The sequence below is a fragment of the Anneissia japonica genome, unplaced genomic scaffold, assembly GCF_011630105.1.
Source record: "Anneissia japonica isolate Jap-2015-1 unplaced genomic scaffold, ASM1163010v1 scaffold4695_len98069_cov149, whole genome shotgun sequence".
NCBI lineage: Eukaryota > Metazoa > Echinodermata > Crinoidea > Comatulida > Comatulidae > Anneissia > Anneissia japonica.
Window position 1 is genome coordinate 1 of NW_022726865.1, and position 8,773 is coordinate 8,773.

The 8,773-nt window shown below is 33.1% G+C and overlaps 1 long non-coding RNA gene across 1 annotated transcript; it reads left to right on the forward strand.

Annotated features, from left to right (window-relative positions):
• The first annotated feature begins 4,528 nt into the window (after positions 1–4,528).
• LOC117113362 lies at positions 4,529–6,244 on the forward strand. Its single transcript, XR_004446196.1, has 3 exons — positions 4,529–4,835; positions 5,416–5,505; positions 6,210–6,244. It is a non-coding gene; the product is annotated as an uncharacterized LOC117113362 (long non-coding RNA).
• Positions 6,245–8,773: the final 2,529 nt, after the last annotated feature.

Below are 8,773 nucleotides of genomic sequence, written 5' to 3' on the forward strand. Positions count from 1 at the left end.
GCATAATTAGCATATTTAATTTATGCGACGGTAATTAGCCAATCGGAAATCAAAGTTGTTAAATATGTCAGACACCACGAAATCGTGGTGCCTGCACTCGAAATCCTCACTGTTTTCCCAGTCCCTAATCCCAGAAAAAGTATACTATGGAACGCCATGCAAATAAGTAATATGGAACGCCATTTGTGCCAAAATCGATTTATTCTTAAGCCTTTCAACTGATTAAGACAAAGATTAGGGACTGGAACCCAGTCTATGCACTACAGTGTAGGCCTACTACATCTGTGTGTCATAGCCACTCTGTTTTCAAAAAGAAGGTGGATTTACGTCATTGTAAACAAATCAGTAAACGATATATTTACGTGAAATGAAAAATGCATGCACAGTCATACTTTAATAAACTTGCATTTGCTCACATAAATTTATCAATTCCGGTTAAATGTATGTTAAAATGCGAGTTCAAATTTCAGCACTCAAAATTAGCCCAAACTGTGAAGCCCAAGCTCACCACGGCACTGATTTAAATATTTGTTTTTTCTAGTATGTAGTTAAATCATTAAATAAATTATTAAATCATTCTGTTAACTTTTCAAATAAAAGTGATATTATCAGCTGGATATATTTGTGTTCTTTTCATTTTACTCGTGTCATTTGTTGAATGAACACACTTTTGACAACGTACAATTAGGCCTATGCCAAAACATGGAGGTTCCCTGCTAATTTTCATTGAAAACACATTTACACACTAAAAAAAACATCATAGTTTTTAGTCTGGTCGAGTGCGAAGAACATCGAGAAAGACCACATTTAGAGAGCATGTGATCCAACCTACAAATATGCTGTGATGTGAAGCAAGGAGTAAACAACAATTAAGCATGTATTTCCTGTCAGGTATTTTAAACATTACAAATAAATAAAGCAAGACGAAACAAATATTTTTAATGTTTTATTCAAACACATTTACCATGTCGTCACTAAGAAAAACAACATTGGCAGTTAATTGGAAACAACTACCTACCATGCTGTGCATGTGTCTAAGAAGTATGGATGCAGAGAGAATGGAATAAACATCATCGCTCGTTCATACAGACGTTGTGGTCATGACGTTGAGTAGAGTTAATAGAATTCAATGCTTATTTCTAGCTCATCACAATCATTGTGACAATGATTCAATAATCTATTCATGATGGAAATACATAGGCAATTCTTCATTAGATGGCCAAAACCACCAAAAATTGAATGCCTTTAATCTAAACTTGGGTTTCATAATATGTGGAATTAGGTTCAAGTGAAATTTTAGTCTTATTAATTCATATTCTTCAAAAACCACTGGTCTATTCGAGCATATGATTCAGAATTTTTTTTTAAATAGCTAATTTTTAAAATAATCCCCAATTATGCTTCAACTCAACCCTTCCTGACTTCAATTTTTCTGAATATTTGACTTAATGGTCCCTAGAACTCAAATGTTGAGATAGACTCTTGACATGGCATCTTACAATTTTCACAGCAAGTTAGCAGATATTGGGTAATATCACACCGTAATTTTGTTACCAAAAAAGTGATAAATGTTTTTTGTCCATAAACTCAAGTTACTTTATATTCTCTTACTAGTCATACACCTTTACCATTATCACTCAACAGTTTTCTTTGATCTTCGCTAGTTTTGTAGAAAACCTTGTAACGGAATTACATTTGGTAACGGAATTACATTTTGTCATAGGAATACAGTTGATAGAACTTAATTCACTATTACAAAACATACTGCCCATATTTCTCCATAGCATTGATTCAATAATCTATTTCATGATGGAAGTACATACTACCAGGCCTGGAAAAAATATTTTGTGCTTCCAACCATGAAAATTATCTTGATCAAATGCCTCCAACACAAAATGTTATCTTTGCACTATTATAGCAAAACAGTAGTACATACTGATTTGTAGCAAGCATAAATATCAAATTTAATTACCGGTATGTATTACGGTAAATTGTGATGTGTAACCAAAAAAAAAAATTTTTTTTTCTAAAATGCTTCCAGCGTAATGGTCAGTGCCTCCAACCGTCGGTCACGCACTTTCTCCAGCCCTGCATACTACTGTACAAGTTTAATTACCAACGGTAAAATTATAATGAAATACCTATTTACTGTACGAACGTCAACCTCCCTGCTGTTATATGTTTACAAAAAATTCATTCAACCAATTCGGGAATTACCCATGTGCGTTGATTTGTCGTCGATTCAAATGACTCCTTTGTTTTTGCAAAAATGTGTTTGGTCAAATTTAACATGACTATAAACACTTACACATTTGGGGAAGATTTGATTTCCGTACATCGTGGAATCATGGTACAGTACATTCATAAATTGAACTTGCCAGAGGGCCTCAACATATCAATGCCATGGTAAGCTTTGGCACCGTGGCTTAGGCCAACACTAATTTTGAGTGCTGAAAGATGAACTCACATTAATGTACATAACCAGAATTGATAAATTTACATGACCGATATTGTAAGTTTATTAACAGTATGATTGTGCATGCATTGTTTATTTTACATAAATGTATCGTTTACTGATTTGTTTACAGCACAGGTGGACAAAGTTCGGCCTGCGGGCCTCATGCAGCCCGAGAGCTTTTTTTTTAGGCCCTCGAATATGAATTAAAAACCCTATGTGTGCGGCTCACCAAGCAACATTGGCTAAAAAATACCTTGTTTTTTACGGCCCGACACTGATAATATGTAAAGTAATATTAAAACTTGGAATAAAGTGGTGTAAAAGCAGTGCTTGGAGGTTTTTGGAAGCGCACTGGAAAGATAAAAGTTTGGGTGCGGTCCTTGATTTTAAATCAGAAATCACTTTGACCCTCTGACCGATTTTTATGCCCACCCTTGATTTACAATGACATAAATGTATCCACCTCCTTTACGAAAATGGAGGAAATTGAACAATGGTGAATAGCTCAAGCATCTGAACAGCCTTGTGTACAAACCCAACCAAGCATTAAGCTTGCCTACTGTACATTTATTCAACCAACATGGCTCTCACATTGTACTCAGGCGGCGGGTAGTCTCATCAGAGCCCGCCTAATACAATTATGTGACCTTTCCCAGTACCAATAATGCTAATTATGCTAATTAAGGCATTATTCAAATGTAACTCATGTTATATTCCATTCTTGGGATAGAAGGCAACTAGTGCAAAAACATACATTGTGTTTTTTTCAGTACTGTAAAAGTAATCAATTTTCAATCATACAAGTAAAAGATAACATAATGCATGTAGTAGTGTGTCAGTACCAGAACTATGGGTCAGTGAGTGTCATTAGATATTATAACCTTAACCCCCCCCCCCCAACCATCCCTGCTGACGCCGCCACTGGTTCATATGGGTCCCCCCTTTAAACCAAACCAGCCTGATTTAGAGTGGTTTGAGTTGACTAGCATGAGCAACCATTTTCTTTTCTTGTTACCCTTTAAGTTCAAAGTATTGTACAGTAAGAGCCTAAGCCTAGATTTCTTTGCTTCATCAAACCTAATACTAGGCTACTACTGATCACATTGTCCCCGACTTCAGTACAGAATCATTCTGTACGGGGTGCCGTTTGGAACATGTATAATTATGTTAAAATATAGCCACTCTGTCGACCGTATTCTGGGCTGCTGCTGCAAAATAATAAGAGCATGCTTATAATGTTGGTGGTACACTTCACAGCTTGTTCACTGAGCTCAAGATGAAAAAAGGGTTTTTTCTGCTAATTATCGTAATTTTTTAGTTGATTTTCAACAATTAAAAAAAGAGAGGAGGCAAGAAAATTAGGGGTTGGCGGTGTAGCTAAACAACTATATTTTTTTATTTTGCCTAATAATAAGCTTAATAGTGGCGTAAACAAAGACAACATTTTTTTACATACTGTATACTGTGCATGATGGGTCATATGTCATCTTAAATACCTTATTAGTGTACTTTGACTGTACCAAAGTCATACAAAAAGAAGAAAAAAAACACAACACCACACATTTCCTGATAACTGAATTCCCATGTGGTTACTTTATTATATTAGTAAACATAATGCAGGAGAAGGCAGTATAGGGCCCAGACACACGCTCCTACTGTGAGCTTATTTTTTAGATAAAGTTACATGCACCAGAAAACAGACATTAAATCTGTTGTATGGGGACTGTATTCAAAAGGTAGACATATACAATAGGCAGTAGGTACAGTACATTTGTGGTGGACTAGTGAAACCCATAAAAGTACTGTATTAATACAGAAAAAATGCAATGATTGAGTACATTCGATACTGTAATAAAATAGGATAATTTCTTTAAGACGTTCCATAATATAATTTATCACAGAAAATATATTGTAAGCATGTTTGGTAACTGTAGACTGCTTTTTTAGCCTATGATATTTGGATTAACTTGCATTGTATTACATCTATTTCAATCAACATTGATTGAATGAAAATAATGAGGTAAATAAAGTATTCTTTTCCCATCGTACAAGTAAGAGTAAGTCAAGTAGGGGTTGCTAGTCAAATAAAATTCAAGACACTATAATAAAATTAGGTCAAAGGAAAGTAAACTGATATAAAATCATATATGTTAAAATTATTTACGATTTAATTTCATTGCTTATTGATTTTGTTAGCCAAGAAAGAAAAGATGATAAATAAAATATTTATGACTTTACAGGAATAAACCTTACCAGTAACACAAAAAGTGAGTCAAGATGTGACGATACAATTCATCTAAGAGCTGAAGAGAAAGGCAACTGACATCAAGAGTGTTGGGGGGGGGGGGACCATTTTGGTATTAAAAAAACTTACCTGGTAAGTAGAATTTTTAAGATTGTAATGCTCCTGCCAATGTAAGGGGCAACTGAGTAGTAATCGAGAATTGACCATGCAGCCCACTTTAGCTGGTTTGTAATTTGTTTATGTTATAGATATTCTAAATATTCAGATATTTAAAAAAAAATATTGGATATTAATCTACTGCCTTCAAAGAACTTTCAGTATTTTGACTTTTTAAAACAGATGTTGGGACTTCCATGAAAGAATCAGTGGTTTTAATACACGAGTTGTAATAATGAAATTTAGTAAATGAAATGGTGTCACATGATATCCGGTAATCAGTACAGTATAAGCATTTTCTTGTAAAATATCTAAATTGGTGAAAACAAAACAGATTATTTGAATTTTTGATTTATTATTAATTATTCTTTTGACTGATAGTACATCTTTAAATATATTAGTATTTCACTCTGGGGTTTTTAAATAAACTGCTTTGACTAAAAAGTAAAAACATTGGTGAAACACGGTAAATATTTAAATATTTTATTAAAATGATGGTAATATAGTTATATAAAGAATATTAAGAACATCTTCATTTCTATTGAATCTGTTTTAGTGTGAAAGCTTGTGCATCCCAAAAGTTTGAGTGAATTATTGTATAAATTGCTGTGAGAAGTAGATCACAAAGGAAGAATGGAGGAAACAGGTAAAATACTGTTTATAAAGTAATTGTTGCTGGCATTGTTGTGTGTAACTATTTCAAAGGACTTCACGTTGCCCTGATCATTGGTAATAATCTTACCTGTATGTACTGTACATGCAAATCCTACCTTGCCTCTTGGAAGGTAAAGTAAATAAATATTTACAGTGAATTTCAAAGTGTATATAGTTAAAGTGACTGTCCTGTCTATTTTATCTTCCCAAATTAACATTATTTAATGATATAAAACAACACAAATGTAGGAAAATCGCCCATGATTACGGTAGGGTACTTGAAAATGACTAATTAATTAAACTAACAAAACCTGGATATTTTCAGCTTTATTCAATGTTGGTGTACTTCATCTAAACCAATTGAATTATACACATTCAGTTTATACTGCAATAGACTTTTTGGCTTGTTATACACTTTCTTCCATAAAAAATCTTTATTGCAATTATTTTAAAATAAATTAGAATTTGTTCAGGATTCTAAACATGTATTGATTAATTCCATTGTTTAATCTTCAATTTAGTTTTTATCTTCTTTGCTGTCTATTTTTCACTTCTATAATGATGATTTTAATGATTATAATGGATGATTAATGATGATGTTTATCAAATACACATTTTTCATTTTAGATTAAAATTTTCCTGAATTGTATATTTCTATTATTGATCATAGTCAATTTATTTTCGCTTGTATCATAGGACTTTCAAAAAGAGATTTCAGCAAGCTGTTGGTGGATTTTTCAAGTTGGTATGATGGACTTGGGTACATCAATATGCTGAAAGTTTTGTACAACAATAGAGATCACGTGCCAATTTATAATAAGTTAAATGAGGCTACTAAGGTGATGCCCTTGCTAAGTATGTTAATTGGTTCTGAGAGTTTGAGTCTAACAGATCTTGCTATCCTTTATGACACAATAAAAGTTACTGGACAATTTGGCTTCAAATCCAGAATTGTACTTCCAACTTTACAAACAATCAAGGAACATGAAGTGTCTAAATTCTCATGGTACAGACAGTTCCTCTTGAAGCTAGGAATGACACTAACTGATGATGATATAGTAGCGCTTGATGTACGATATAACATGCCAGTGTTAAAGAATTATAAAGATAGCTGGCATTTGATTCTGGATCTAGAGCAAAGGAATGAGCTTTGTGAAGAAAAAATTGATGATTTCATTGAAGGATTACCAAATGAAAAAGCTCTGAAAGCTTTACTGGAACTTAGAGGTACAGAGCTATGTTTGTTAAAGGAGAGGTTTACCAATTTTTTATTTTACACGGTCTTATATACACTACACAAGACTAATTTTAAAATTTGGTTTTTGCCTCTTGTGTTTTACCTGCAAGTACTATAACTAACAGTACTATAGCAAAACTCTTAAAATTGTTATTTTGTGTAATTACTTTTAATAATTTACTTCATATTCGTAATTGGTTCTTTTAATTGTTCTATATGTGGCAAAGACAAGTCAAACCAGTCACTCGTCGCAAATTGTGTTTCGGAGAAAATAGCAAAAACATGCTAGAATGTAAAATTTTTTTAAATCTATTTTATTTCACTAAACTAAGGTTTTAACTTTATGTATCTATACATCATGCTGTGCTGTTATTTTTTCCAATTTCAATGTTAAAACAACACTTTTTAATGATTTTATGATAGTTTCTGCATGAGAAATGCCTGAAATCATAAACTTTGAAGGCTGATTTCTTATATATTGTTCTTCAAACAGCTGTATGCTTAAATGCTTGTAACTTCAGAAGGAAATGTCGGATTTGAACAATTTTTTTTACCATTTTATAGCTCTTATTTTACTCTTTAACCCTGTATTAATAACTCAAAATCGATTTTTGCGATGAGTGACTGGTTTGGCTTGTCTTTGCCACATATGTTTGTGGTTTTGGGCAATGCAACGAACAATTTTGATGTAATTTTATAGAAAATCTGAAACGATTATCAATTTCTGTATATAGGTGATGAAGTTAGATCAGAAGTATCAGCAAGGCCAATTTTAGATAGGCCAAGTGTTAAGCAAGGTAATCATGGTGAAATTATTTTTGCCTGATTTAATTTCATGTAAATGGAATAAACCAAATTACTATAGTTCAGTGGTGTTGCTAGAATACCAAACCTCTGGAGTATAACAAAAAATAACAATATGGAAATATGGTATAGAATACAGTGTAATGCTTTTAAAGGTTTCTTAACCGTTAACTCTAAAATTAGTTTTTAACTAATAACTAAGAATGCAAAGAAATGTTAATAGACCTGGTGCACCGTGACAATAAATAGGGTTGAGTGGTTAATTCCCATCGCTTAGGAATTTTACACTGGTGCAATGCAAACAGTGTTGAGAAATTGTTGTTGTACCTTACAGGGTTGTAGCTTTAGAAAACTAAGGGTAGGTGATAGACATTTTAAGTGTGGCTGGGTGATAACATTGGTAAACTTTAAATAATAAGAGTGGATTTTAAGGATGGAAAAGTCGGGTAATAAGGGTGGGTGGAAGGCCATGAAATTAGCTTTAGACTGGGTGAAAAACTTTAAGGCAGGTTGGATCAGCCCACTTCCACCCACCATAACTACATCCATACCCTTAACATTGGATGGCAGTTATCAAGTACCAAGTACTAAAACATTAATAGGCTATGCTTACTCTGTAGAATTCTCTGTAGAAAGTTATGTCTTGTGCTTTTAATTCATTTGAAATCCAAACATTAAAATTATTGTTGTAAATCTAGAAATATGTACTATGTTTTCAATTGTAGTTGCAGTTCTGCAACAGTCAGTTTGAGTGATAATTAAAAAAAAAATTCTGACTTGACTACATTTTCTATAAGGATTATCCTTACAAGTGCTGTTACTGGTTTCTGACTTTCTAAGCTAAGTTATTCTCCAAATTGGAAAAAATGTATTGTTTTGTACTAATTTATGCTCTACTGTATTTATTTTGCTAATGTGCAAATTCAATTTCTGTTTCCTCAATAGGTAATGGAGAAGCATCAACATCAAAAAAACCAAAGTTATACAAAGGTATGTACTTGGTGGTGAATACTTGCTTAATATTTTTGTTAAACAATTGTTGCTTAATATTTTTGTTAAACAATTGTTGGTGGGTCAAAATGCTAAGCTAGTTTCGGAGTGCTTGCCTGTTCTGTTGGTGGGACAAGTTTCTCTGATAAGGACTGTAAACCATAGACGCCTGTGCACAATGCTCGTGTGCAGTATGTCATTCAAGATGGGTGGGGGGGGGGGGGGATTA